Source organism: Gossypium hirsutum, chromosome A09 (assembly GCF_007990345.1).
Source record: "Gossypium hirsutum isolate 1008001.06 chromosome A09, Gossypium_hirsutum_v2.1, whole genome shotgun sequence".
NCBI classification, from domain to species: domain Eukaryota; kingdom Viridiplantae; phylum Streptophyta; class Magnoliopsida; order Malvales; family Malvaceae; genus Gossypium; species Gossypium hirsutum.
This window is the reverse complement of record NC_053432.1, coordinates 74,923,822-74,938,031: the sequence shown is the minus strand read 5'-3', so window position 1 is coordinate 74,938,031 and position 14,210 is coordinate 74,923,822. Positions and strand designations below refer to the sequence as shown.

The following is a 14,210-nucleotide window of genomic DNA, read 5'->3' as shown; positions in this document are numbered from 1 at the left end:
CTGTGCAGTTGCGCCATCTCTTTCAGGCTTCTTCCTCGTACCATACTAGATGCATTTTCTCACAAGGGACAATTGCATTTCACACATCATTTTCACTTTAATAAGAAAAAACTGTAATGTTTAGCATTTTTGCTTCTAAAATGAAGCTACTCTTATCTGAAACAGACATCAATTGAATTTGAATGCACATGGAGAAACTATCTGTGACTGTCAACTGTACTGTAGGTCGAACGGCTATAGTTTAAATGGAATTAGAATTTAATGCATATTAATTTTTTATGATGCTTAAGGAGTTTGCGTAAAGGAAATTAAAACAAACTACTTGTTTGTGGTTAGACCAACATGTATCTAGATCATCTTCGAAAATTGAACTTTGTTGATACTGGTGTTCAATAAAGATGGGATAAAGAGGTTGATTCATTTGTGATAGCTGGAAAGCGGAAGATAAAGGCTAAGTAGGAAGTATGATGCGGTCGTTCAGAGATCAAAAATATTCTATTCACTGTAAAATAATGAAAAAGAAGAGTAAAGGAGAAGTAGGGTCGAATCCTCAGGGATCAAATTATACGAATACTTGTTTCTCGAAATCCTGGGCAAAATTGTGCCCAAGAAAACTTGCATCCAGCATCCAGTTGTCTCATTCCACCTTGGGTTCGATCCTCAGCTTGGGTTCGATCCTCGGCTTTTAAATGACCCTTTTCAACTCAAGTAAGCCAGTTATAGTGGAAAAAGAGGCCTACAACCACCAGCTCCAAAGATTAGACTTACGATTTTTAGGAACCTGACTCTAGCCAGTAATCTATGCTAGATCAATGCTTCTTAATGGCGAATCCCAAGCCATTTCGTCTCTTTGGCTCGCCAACCTCTGACGCAGTAAATTAACAAACCGACTATGCAATCCTTCCAAAACATACAAAGTGATCGCCTTTGCATATGCTGAGGAGTGTTTACAAAAAAATATGAACACCAAGTAGAGTCACTTCACCCCCTATTATAAATACTAGGGAGATAGTCTAATTTAACTTAAATTCTAAAAGATAAATACATTTAATTAAAGATAATTAAAATAAAATCCTAAAATTAAATAATCCTAATAATTATCTTAATATTAATTATCCTAATATAAATAAAATAGAGTCTTGTAAAATAAAATCTCTTCTTTTTGCGTTTTTAGTCCTTGTGTCTTCCATGCTCACACTTTTGGCACAATCTTTTTCCTGTGTCGCATATTAGCCTATTGTGTCTCCAAATTCGCACTTTTGTCCCTTAATTTTACTTTTACCTCCAAATCAGTCCCTAATCGATAAAAAGACATAAATAGCTCAAATTAATAGAATCAAGCTCAGAATAAACATATAATTAATACATAAAAATACGTTATTCTAGAGCATTATCAAAGTAGGAGAGGACTTAGAAAGATCTGGAGAGTGGAAATAGGTTATATGGTGGTATGTTTAAGGAGAAGCCAATCTCTTTCTATTCATGTGCTGGGGTATATATAGGGGAAAATAATTGTCTGCTAGTGCAATGTCGCCGACAATAACAACGGTGACCCTCTTGTGCGGTCAATTAGGTGACATGGTCGTTATATATTGATTGTCATACTGTGTGATCTTATTTTGACATTCCATTTATTGAGGTAGTATGAGTTTGTTATGCCTCAAAAGCCTTTCAATGGTCCTCAAGGACATTCTGTAGCAGGTGGCTAAAAGCGGATGGCTGAGAGTGAGTGCCTTCACTTGCGGGTGGCATGAGGTATGCGGACCGTTACTGATGGAATAAGGGCACCATCCCTGGGCGCCATCTGTGCTGCCCCTCGTGTTGGCACGTGCCTAAGCTGGGGAAGGGGTATAACAAACTTGTAATAATAACATATCTATCCCATGGATGAGAAACGATACATCTCGGTGGTAAACAGATGTAAGAGGATTAAGAGATATATATTTGAACTAAAATTGCTGACGAGAGTATCAATCTCAATGGAAATTTTCAGGCGAGAGAAGTGCCAATGGCCCAAACTATAACCAATTAGAGTTCTTATCTATTATCCAAACTGGCAATTATAAAACTTTCTGATACTGGTTTTGAATATGTCATAATCAATTTTGTATGTATTAAAACATTGGTCATAACTCATAACCGTCACTGCTTAAATGCCATGAATTGGACCCTTACGACTATTATTATCATAAAAATATAGAACCATCCCTTCAATTTCCATTTCTGCTATTATTTTCCTGTAACTTGTATTGCCTAATAATTTTATTATTACTTAGAACTATACAAATATGAAGTATACCATGTTCTACTACTGTACTTAGAACTATACAAATATGAAGTATACCATGTTCTACTACTGTTCAGAATGTCCTTAAGGTTGCCTTATAGTTAGGAAACAACAAAAATAATTGAATTATGTCGAATACATGGGACCAAAGGAAACAGGGTCTTATTTGGGTTCTAAAATGACTTCAGCTCAGTAGTTCTTGATTTATCTACATCATCATATTCCAAACTTTTTGCATCACTCACCTTGTCACCTAGCCTTGTCCAAGTTTGCTTTGCAAAATTCCAGCGTACAAAAATCAGATGTTAATGTATAACCAAGCAGTGAAACTACAGCACTGACTTAATTTTCCATGATAACTTCAGATTCCAAGAACATGAAACTTAGCAGAGGGCTTGTTTCCATTGCCAAATGATTCTTAGAACTATTTTAGAGATATCCAAACCCTATATATATTGTATTTTTGTTCATAAGTTAAGCGTACTATGGACTCTACCAGAAACTAGTTTACATGAGTTACTTTCCACTGTATTCCCTTATATTTGAATAATAGATTTTGATTTATATGTAGACGAAACCATAAAACTTTGGAGTCTGGTCGAGTTCAGGTCTTCACAATTGGAAAAAGTTTGTTTCTGCAAATGTTAACGCGTTTCAGAACCCTTAAAACAGCTTATTACCAGAAGTCTTAGGGTGGTTCTGAAAATTGTTGAAACAAAGTCAGCAGCAACACATAAACAACAACAAATTTGCTTAAGAACTAAAATGAAAACCAAGAGCAAATGAAAAGAACTTGAGCACAAACATGGATGAAATCAGCAGCAATCTCCATTGATTGATAATGAAAAATAAATACAAAGTTTGTAAGTCAAATGACCATCACCTAATGATTTACCTACTACCACTAATAATCAACTAATACAAGTTTAATTTGAAACCAAAGAAAGCTGATATATCAGCCATTACATCAATTACATCAAAAAATCCTACTAACTTAGATTACAAATTACAAACAAACTAAAGTTGGTTACATTGGAACAAAAAGAACAAAATGGTCCTAAGCTAGTTGCTGCTTTCGGTTCTGCTTCACTGCTGGTCTGCTACCTGTCTTGCTGGCCAAATGTTGCATTGCAGGCCAATGCTTAACAAAAATAGTCCATTTAGCTTCCTTTGTGAAAATAGTCCATAAAATTTTCATTTTCACTTGCTGCATGGTAACTCCATTATGTCAATAGAAAAGTATGCAGTACATAAAAATACTAAAAGTGTAATTTAATAAAGAACTGTAGAATTGGAGAAGGAACTCCACTGTCACCAGAGAATTAAATGAAATAACTTATTTGTCCAATTGGCTTTCTAGGCTAGTTTCCAGAGTTGTAGAATATCCTGTAATTCTTGAGGTCTACAAGGAAGACAAAGAACGCCCTTTTGTTGGAATCCGTATTCTTCCCGAGCCAGCTCCAGTAGACTCAGGAATCCAGGGTTTGTTAAGTTGTCTAGTTCAATAACATACCTCTGCGCTTCCTTCCCCTTCACTGCAAAGACTGTAAAATATCCTTCCTTAACATCATCTGGCACTGTTGGTGAAGCCGCTTCCAGTTCTTCATCAAAATCTTCCTGGTTGAGAGCTGGTCCTCTGGATGCTGTGACCCAGAGTCCCTTTAGTAGTTTTCGAAAGAACAGTGTAAACATCATTAAAACCTCGCTTGCTTTCTATTATGTTCTTGATATGAATCTCTTAGTGAACTCTGATGAGTTTATTTGGAAGGTATGCTCTTTTTGCCTAGTTTGCAAGGGAATTTATATTAACCTAGGCTAACTTGTATGAAGCAGTGTGGAGCCACTTATAACTGCGTAAGACTCGTCAACTTGAGTAGGACTACACGGATTAACAGACACGGAATACTGATCTGGTAATGTGTTAATCTCACTTTCGCCTTATCTTTCACTACCATATTTGGAGCTGGTGGGACTAAAGTACATATTGAATTGTACACTGTTGTCTTTTCCTTTTCTCTCCCTTTTTTGATGACATTGTGCATAAAGCCATAAAGCAGTTTCCCTAATATGGGACATTGATACTCTACGGAAGAGAAACTGTTGCCGAAATGGCTAACTAGAAACCGATTTGTGGTTGCAGGAATACCGTTTGTAGCAGATATGCTACATGGTATCCTTGTTGACGATTTTAGCAATGGTTTTGAAGTTCTTTCATTTGAATAAAACTTTCCAATATCAGTGTCAGGCTCAAAAGAATCTGCCAAGAAGCTTACATTGTTATTGACATAAACATGTCAAAGAATTTTCTTTAGCAACAAACTGTTCTACAAGAATCTAGCTTTATCAAAATAATGTCATTTTGTTTTCTTCTTTTTCTTCTTCTTCTTCTTTGAAGTTCTTTCATTTCAATATTAAAATTTCCAATATCAGTGTCAGGCTCAAAAGAATCTGCCAAGAAACTTACATTGTTATTGACATAAACATGTTAAAGAAATTTCTTTAGCAACAAGCTGTTCTACAAGGATTTTCTTCTTCTTCTTCTTCTTCACACTGGTCTGTCGTGATGCGTGATAAATCCATGCGTAGAACACCCTTGTTTGTGATTGGATTTGGATTTATAAAGTTGTGAAGTTTTCATTTTGGATTTACTGTTTGGTAGACCCTACACATGGGTGTTGAAAGAAGTTTATGGTGTGGATGAGAGGCTAAGTGGATAAGATTGCTACCACTTTCTTGCCCTTTCATCTCACAACACCAGATGCATGGTTGAACTGTTTCTCACAAGGATGATTCCCTTTTCCTAATCCAGTTTCCATTTTTGTGGGTCTTTGCAGAAGAATAGATTTTGACAAATTTTAGTTTTAGTTTAGTGACTCCATGGTGTCCAACAACCGATAAAGGCACCGTTTCCATGCATTTTCTTAACTCATAAACTAAAAAATGGCTTCCTCCATATCTGGATACTGGCACAAAATCTTTTTCATGTATCATTAGCTATTTGAATTTTGACATGCAGTTACTGGCACAAAATCATTAATTAGAAATTGCACATGCCAAAAATTGCCTCTCACATTAGCAGAAGGAGGTCAGCTCTTTCAAGCCTTAACAGTTTTCTTTTTTTTTTTTTCTTCTAGACTATTAAGGAAAGATTTGCTGATAAAGTTACTCGACTCAACCATGAATTAAAACCCAAATTTAATGATCAAATAAATGAAAGCCTTTTTCTAATGGCTTATGTTTCTGCAAAAGTTATAACAGTATGGAACCTCGAACTCCTTCAAGTATAAAGTCAAAGCAGATAGACATTCATAGCAATCCAGTTTGGTGCTGTTTATTTATTTTTATTTTCTGATTTCCTCATACATAAATCAAGAACTCGAACTACTTTTTCTTATGTGATGTAAATAAATCGAAGAGAAAGCAAGCCCAGAAAGGCCGCTTCCCTTCTCAACTGCCTTGCTTAATGCAGATCAGTCCAATGATTCCTAAGGCTAGAAGACAAAATGGCCTTTATAAATGAAGGAATCAATAAAACCCTTAATTTTTATTTGCAATTTTTTACGCTTGTCTGCTGATTGGGACACAAATAAATGAATTTTGTTGATACATGGGACTATAAAACACTAGCGTCTGGTTTGTAGGTTTGAAATGACTAGAGCTGAGTATCTATGGTCTTTTCTTACACTATATGCCAAGGATTTTGCAAACATACCCATTCAGCTTTTAGCACTGCAGTTGCAAGGTTTCAGTTAGAAAATGGCGGCAAGTTACATGCTAACTTAACAATGAAAACTGGAGGTTTTGACAGGAAGATTTACGAAGATTACAAATATTGCATATAGACAGCTTCGCAAAGGGATAGCATTAGTGAAAAATTACAGATCTGATATCTAAGCAAGATATGTTGATTCATACAAGAACTCCAAAAAATTACCAGAAATCTTTTTATTTGTTTTTGTTGGAGCTAAGTGCAACAAATAGCAAGGTTCAACAAAAAGCTTGCCGAGCAAGAATCGAGACTTGCGGCAGAAACAAAGAAGAAAAATGAAATAAATTTTAAGCAAAGCTAAAATAGAGAGTATATGGATGAAATCTTGATTGAATTCATTCATATTTTTTTAAAATGGCATAAAGCCTATTTATACAAGCTTACAACTTGACAACTTAGTTGGAATACAACTAAGTTTCATCATTACATCCACTTAAAATAAATCACCACCTACTACACTAACAAACTTAGTTGGAATACAACTAAGTTACATCATTACATCCACTTAAAATAAATCACCACCTACTACACTAACAAACTTAGTTGGAATACAACTAAGTTACATCATTACATCCACTTAAAATAAATCACCACCTACTACACTAACAAACTTAGTTGGAATACAACTAAGTTACATCATTACATCCAAATAATAATAATAATAATAATAATAATAATAATAATAATAAAACATGTGATTGCTACATGCTAGCCATTGCTTCAATACTCCTCCTTGGTTTGCATGGAGCAAACACCTAGCTTCCTTCTTAGACATTCGAACCTTGTGACATTAAGGGCTTTAGTCAAAATGTCTGCAAGTTGATCCTCAGAATTACAATGGATCAGCTTCACTTCCTGAGCTTGCTCCATTTCTCGAACAACATGCAACTTGATGCTGAAATGCTTTGTTCTTCCATGGAACACTGGATTTTTAGCAATTGCAACTGAAGATTGGTTGTCACAGAAGATCTCAGTAGCTTCCTTTTGATGCACTTTCAAATCAGCTAAGATTTTCCTTAGCCAAATGGCTTGGTTGACAGCACTTGCAGCTGCCACATATTCTGCTTCAGCAGTAGATTGAGCCACCAGACTTTGCTTCTTCGAGCTCCAGCAAAACATGGTTGAACCAAGGTTGAAAGCATACCCTGAGGTGCTTTTCATGTCATCTATCGAGCCAGCCCAGTCACTATCAGTGTAGCCAACCAGCTTCAGATTTCCTTCCTTGCTGTACTTTAAACCATAGCTCAAAGTGCCTTTGACATATCTAAGCACTCTCTTAGCAGCTTGTAAATGCTTTTTATTGCAACAATGCAAGAACCTTGAGAGCAATCCTACAGCATACATTATGTCTGGTCTAGTGGCAGTTAAATATAACAGACAACCAACTAGACTTCTGTAGGTTGTTTCACAAACCTTCTCAAAATCACCTTGGCTCGATAGTTTTTCTCCAACAGCAACAGGTGTTTTAGTTGCTTTACTGTTTTGCATGGAGAACTTGGTCAGAATCTTTGTGGCAAAGTTTCTCTGACTTAGAAATATCCCATTTTGTGCTTGAGTCACCTCCATTCCAAGGAAATAAGACATTTCCCCTAGATCAGACATTTCAAATACTTCTTGCATCTTGGTCTTGAAATCGACCAGCACTGCTCGATCTCCTCCTGTCACCAGCAGGTCATCAACATATAGGGATACAATGAGCTGTGTTTGTGTCCCTTGCTTCTTGACATACAGTGTTGGCTCACTCTTGCTTCGATCGAATCCCAAATTAGTCAAGTAGCCATCGATTCTGCTGTACCAGGCCCTTGGAGCCTGTTTTAAGCCATATAAGGCCTTTTTCAGTTTGTAGACCATATGCTCTCTGCCAGCTATCTCAAACCCTTGTGGTTGTTCAACGTAGATCTCTTCATCTAAGAAACCATTCAGAAAGGCTGATTTCACATCGAGTTGATGGATCTTCCACTCGAGCTGTGCTGCTAAGGCAATCAGTAATCTGATGGTGTCTAGCCTGGCCACTGGTGCAAAGGTCTCCAGGTAGTCCAGGCCATACCTCTGACTGAACCCCTTGACAACTAGCCTTGCTTTCAGTTTGTTCAAGGTACCATCAGCATTTTGCTTGGCTTTGTACACCCATTTCACCCCAATTATCTTCCTTTTGACTGGCCTTTCAACTAATTCCCAGGTCTGGTTCTTCTCAATCATGCTAATCTCCTCAGCCATTGCCTGCTTCCACTCTTGCTGAGCTTCAGCCTCTTCAAAATTGCTTGGTTCAGCTATGGCTACATGAGCTCTTTCATAAATCTCAGTCAATGGTCTTGTTCCTCTAACTGGTTCATCATCAATGTCCATTTCAGGAACATTTTGATCTGGCTCAGCTTGATCTGCTGCAAGTCCTTCTGAAACTTCCTCAGGTTCATGTTTTTCCCAGTTCCAACATGACTTTTCATCAAATACCACATCCCTACTGACTGACACTTTCTTTGTTGAAGGATCCAAGATCCTATAGCCCTTCTTAACAGTGCTGTAGCCCACCAAAATACCAGGTCGAGCCCTTTCAGACAATTTGTCCCTTTTGACAGCAGGTACATGAGCATAACAGATGCATCCAAAGACCTTCAGATGAGCCAGTGATGGCTTGAATCCAAACCAGGCTTCGAATGGAGTCTTTTGATCCAAGGCCTTGGTTGGAAGCCTATTTTGAATGTAGTTTGCAGTGTTAACTGCCTCTGCCCATAGTGCTTTAGGCAGATTCTTCTGAATCATCAAGCACCTGGCCATATCCATCAAACTCCTATTCTTCCTTTCACTTACACCATTTTGCTGAGGTGTATATGTGTTGGTAAGTTGATGTTTGATGCCTGCCTTATCACAGAAGGCTTGGAACTGAGCTGAGGTGTACTCAGTCCCATTATCAGACCTTATGGACTTCAGCTTGCAACCTGTTTCAGTCTCAGCAGCAGTCTTGAACTTCCAAAACACTGAGGCCGCCTCTGATTTCTGTTTTAGGAAGTAAAGCCAGCAATATCTTGAAAAATCATCAATGAACAGTATGAAGTACCTGTTTCCACTTAATGACTCAGTCCTCATAGGGCCACACACATCAGTGTGCACCAGTTGGAGTTTTTCAGAGGCACTCCAGGCTTGATTCGAGGGAAATGGGAGTCTGGCTTGCTTTCCTAGCTGACACACTTCACACACATCATCATGATCCACTGAGTTGATGAAGTTTTCAGCCAAGTCCTCTCTGACCATTCGAGCCATCGATCTGAAGTTGGCATGTCCCAGTCTTTGATGCCAAAGCTTGGATTCATCTGATGTAACTGTGTAGGCAATGTTTGACTCCCTGGTCCAGTCAACTACAAAGCTCTTATTAGCCATAGGAACTGCCATCAGCTTGGATCCACTTGGATCATTGATTTGGCATTGGTTGTCTTTGAACACAACAGAATAACCTTTCTCCAGCAACTGAGCTATGCTGAGCAGGTTTCTGTCAATTTCAGGCACCAAAAGCACATTTGAAATCACTTTGGCACCTGTGGGGTGCATATCAGCACATCACCCTTGCCTTCAGCTTGAATAAAATGTCCATTTCCTATCTTGACTTTAGTTCTGCAGCTTCTGTCTAAAGACTTGAAGATTGCAGCATCAGGTGTCATGTGGTTGGTGCATCCACTGTCTAGAAGCCAACCAGATGAGAACTTTTCTTGAGCAGCTGAGCATAACACAGCAAAGACTTGCTCCTCTTGGTCACTATCCTCCTTAGCTACTCGAGCCTCAGCTTTCATCTGTTGAAACTGACTCTGCCTTGATTTGGCCTTGCTCTTGCAGACTCTCTCAACATGACCCTTCTTTTACAATGCTGACATACAGCATCTGGATTGAACCAGCATTTTTCTTTTGGATGACCAGCCCTTCTGCAGTGCTTGCAAGTCTGACCCTCTTTTCTTGCAACATCAGTCCTTGGCTTGTCTCTCCAGGCCTTCTTGCCTTTGTAGGCAGTGTTTGTTCTTGCCTGAAAGGCACCTTCTTGATGCTCCTCCAGTCTGCTTGCTCTTCTTTGCTCTTGAGCATATAAAGCATTGATCAACTCTGTCAGGGAGATGGTGTACAGGTCTCTTGAGTCCTCGAGAGATGAGATTTTTGCCTCATACCTCTCGGGCAGAGTTGCAATAACCTTCTCCACTATCCTAGCTTCCTTGAGCTGCTCTCCAAGGAGCCTAATGCTGTTAACCACAGCCATAATCCTGTCAGAGTACTGCTTGATAGTTTCTTCTTCCTTCATCTTCAAATTCTCGAAATCTCTCCTTAAGTTCAGCAACTGTTGCTGCCTTGTCCTCTCTGTCCCTTGAAACTCCTCTTGCAACTTGTCCCAGGCTTGTTTTGGTGATTCACAGGCCATAATCCTTGTGAAAATCACATCTGACACTGAGTTCTGGATGCAAGACATGGCTTTGTGCCTCTTGGTCCTCTCATCAGCATGCTGCCTGATTTGAGCTACTGTTGGATTGCCTCTAAGTGGCTCTGGTTCAACATCTGAGTTGACTACCTCCCACAGATCGAAAGCTTGTAGGTAGGTCTTCATTTTAACCACCCATATGTGGTAGCCTTCTCCATTGAAGACTTGAGGTGCAGCTGGTGAAAAGCTTGATGAAGCCATGAATTTGTATAACAGATCCCTTAAGAAATAGGCTCTGATACCAATTGTTGGAGCTAAGTGCAACAAATAGCAAGGTTCAACAAAAAGCTTGCCGAGCAAGAATCGAGACTTGCGGCAGAAACAAAGAAGAAAAATGAAATAAATTTTAAGCAAAGCTAAAATAGAGAGTATATGGATGAAATCTTGATTGAATTCATTCATATTTTTTTAAAATGGCATAAAGCCTATTTATACAAGCTTACAACTTGACAACTTAGTTGGAATACAACTAAGTTTCATCATTACATCCACTTAAAATAAATCACCACCTACTACACTAACAAACTTAGTTGGAATACAACTAAGTTACATCATTACATCCACTTAAAATAAATCACCACCTACTACACTAACAAACTTAGTTGGAATACAACTAAGTTACATCATTACATCCACTTAAAATAAATCACCACCTACTACACTAACAAACTTAGTTGGAATACAACTAAGTTACATCATTACATCCAAATAATAATAATAATAATAATAATAATAATAATAATAATAATAATAATAAAACATGTGATTGCTACATGCTAGCCATTGCTTCAATAGTTTTCCTAGTTGCTTTCTAGTATGTTAGCTTTACATATATCCCCAACTTTCAGTGCAAGCATTGCTTCCTTTGCTGTGTCGTAGAATCTCTGTTGAAGTTGGCCTGCATACCGCATTTACACCACATGAAGTATGAAGAAGCAGATCAAGCCACACTTACAGCACATGAAGTATGCATGCAGCTGCTGGAGCACATTACTGCTATCATATTTCATTCCGTTTTGTTACCTTAAATATTGCTTTTAATTTAGTCAGATTTGAACCAAGTTGATATTGTTTTGATGTAATTAGGTACTGATGGATTGATAAATCAGTACATCTATGTGTGCAAGCAATGTTTTCATAAGTTCCAATGTTACTTGGTGATAGTAGGTAATGTTAGGTGACAATCTATTTTGATTTGACCAGCTAAATGTCTGGTATATGTATTGGCTTTGTGCCTTCATTCAAGGTTAATGAAATCATTTTGACAAGTTCATTCAAAAACTCTCTCTTTTCTTGTTTTATTTTCTATGTTCTCCAAGCCCGATTCTGTTTATTTTCACCAGCAAACATACAGCATTGTTGTTCAAACTTCTGTTAACCTTCATTCATCATTGTCCAAATCCCAACAATCTCTTGCAATTCATGAGGTCGACAAGGGAGAGTAAGAGCCCCTTTCTGATGGAATCCATATTCTTCCCGAGCTTGATCCAGTAAGAAACCTCTGTGTTTCTTTTCCCTTCACTGCAAAGACAGTAAAATATCCTTCCTTAACATCACCTGGCACGGCTTTACCAACACTCATGTCTTCATCGAATTTGGAATGGTTGAGCGCCGGAGATGCGCTGTATGCTGAACTCGAGAATCCCTTTCGTAGTTTTTGAAAGAAAGGCCTGAACATCATTAACCCTCTTCTGCTTTCTGCCATGTTCTTGATTAACAACTTCTCACTGAACTTATGAGTTTCTTTGAAATCTATGCTCCTTAATGCCAAACTTGGAGGGTATTTATTTTGTTTTTTCCAATTGATGATTGAAATATTAAGTAATGCTGTGGAGCCATCTGTTACAGCCTAAATGCATCGATAGACAGGGCATTATGTTGGTTATTTTATGAAGAATGGATTGAGATAGAAAGCAAAAAAACAAGTTTACATGTACAACAATGCTTAAATAAGCTGAAAATAATATTAAATAATTACAATTTGGTAAGTCTTAAAACTTATACAGTACAACTTATTTCTTTATTGGCTGATTTTAATCTAATCAGTAACCAAAATATTTTGTCAAAATTTTATTGTTTTACAACAAGTCTGGCAATTTACAGAATGAGGGCTAGCCTAATAAAGCTCGCACCTTTAGTGACTTTACAACTTATGTAAACTCGCACATTTGATGAGCTCGTATCTTTGGTTGAACTCGAAGATGTGCGATCTGTGTTCACCATTGCATAGTTGGTCACTTCGCAACACTCCTCTTTCGCCTCTATGCAGTGATTCCCATTATCATAGCGCAACTTCTCGAACTTCATCTTCCTAAGGGGTTTTGTTAGAATGTCCTCTAATTGATCTTGCGAACTACAGTGAACTAGAGTTATTTCCTTAGCTTATTCCACTTCTCTCTCAAAATGATACTTGATTTTAAAATGTTTTGTTCTTTCATTAAACATTGGAGTTTTTTGCAATTGCGACAACAGACTGATTATCACACTTTATCATAATACTAAATTAACATAAATTTTGGTTATTTGTAACTTTTCATTTGCAACTATTGAAATACTATATATATTTTGAAAATGTTGTAAGATCTTCATTTCTCCAACTTTGGCTGTAATTACTGCAAAATGCCCTTCCTATAGATGAACTTTCCAAGGGAGAGTAAGCTGGGGGGAGAGGGATTTCGTATGGTTTGCAACTTGCTACCAAGCATCATTTAATGAAATCATTGAAAGTCCTTCTAGACGCGGAAAATAATGGAGGTACATGATTTCTTAATGTTTCGTATTAATGTTTGACTAATTTCAGACAGTTTTTCCAGCCAAGCTTGTAATGAGATGTGATAACCATTGAGAACGTACAAATTAATATGATGGAATCCAGATCTCATCTTTTGTCAGGATGACACATATTTACACATTTTCTTTTGTTGATGAAGCCAAGAACAGCAAGAATGCAGCCACATGTATACTTTATAGAAGCTAACTGATGATCTGTAGTGTTTATTATACCAAAACTTGGTCTTGTAGATTCTAGAATACGAGTTAAAGTAGTAGTTACCTATGAGCTTTTGCCCCTCTACTTTTTCTTCTCTGATGTAAATAAGTCGAAGAGAAAGAAAACCCAGAATCGCCACCTAGTTTAGATTATCTCTTTTCAACAGCCACACTTGATACAGATCAGTCCAATAATTTCTGAGGCTGGAAGACAAAGTTATTCACATGCATAAACGAAGTAATGCAGGAAGCAATAGACGTTCCTTGTTATTTGCAATTTTCAACTAAATGAGATCAATAATTTGTTGGAACAGAGTGGTTTTTGCTGCTTATGCAAACCCTTAGATTTTTTTCCCAACGTTGGTCAAGATTTGAGAGAAATCAGAGAATCCAATAATTGCCTTACACAAATAATGATACATAAAAGTAGAAATTTTCACCGTGTTGTATGCTTTATACAATTTGCTACGGTTGTCTGCTGGTTAGGACACAAATAAATGAATTTTGTTAGGACATGGGACCATAAAACAGTAGCATCTGAACCATCCAAAATAGAGAGAAGAGTAGCGTCTGGTTTGTAGGTTTGAAATGACTAGATCTTTGTATCTATGGTCTTTTCATACATGATATATTCCATAGATTTTGCAAACATGCCTAGACAGTTTTGGTCTTTCTGGTATAACACTGCAGTCTGCGAACATTCCAAATGATTT

At 37.5% G+C, this 14,210-nt stretch overlaps 1 long non-coding RNA gene across 1 annotated transcript; it reads right to left on the bottom strand.

The window, feature by feature from the left end:
• Positions 1-3,093: 3,093 nt before the first annotated feature.
• LOC107889590 (uncharacterized) lies at positions 3,094-4,328 on the bottom strand. The gene is made up of 2 exons (XR_001681791.2): positions 3,801-4,328; positions 3,094-3,494 (listed from the first exon to the last, which is right to left on the bottom strand). It is a non-coding gene; the product is annotated as an uncharacterized lncRNA (long non-coding RNA).
• Positions 4,329-14,210: the final 9,882 nt, after the last annotated feature.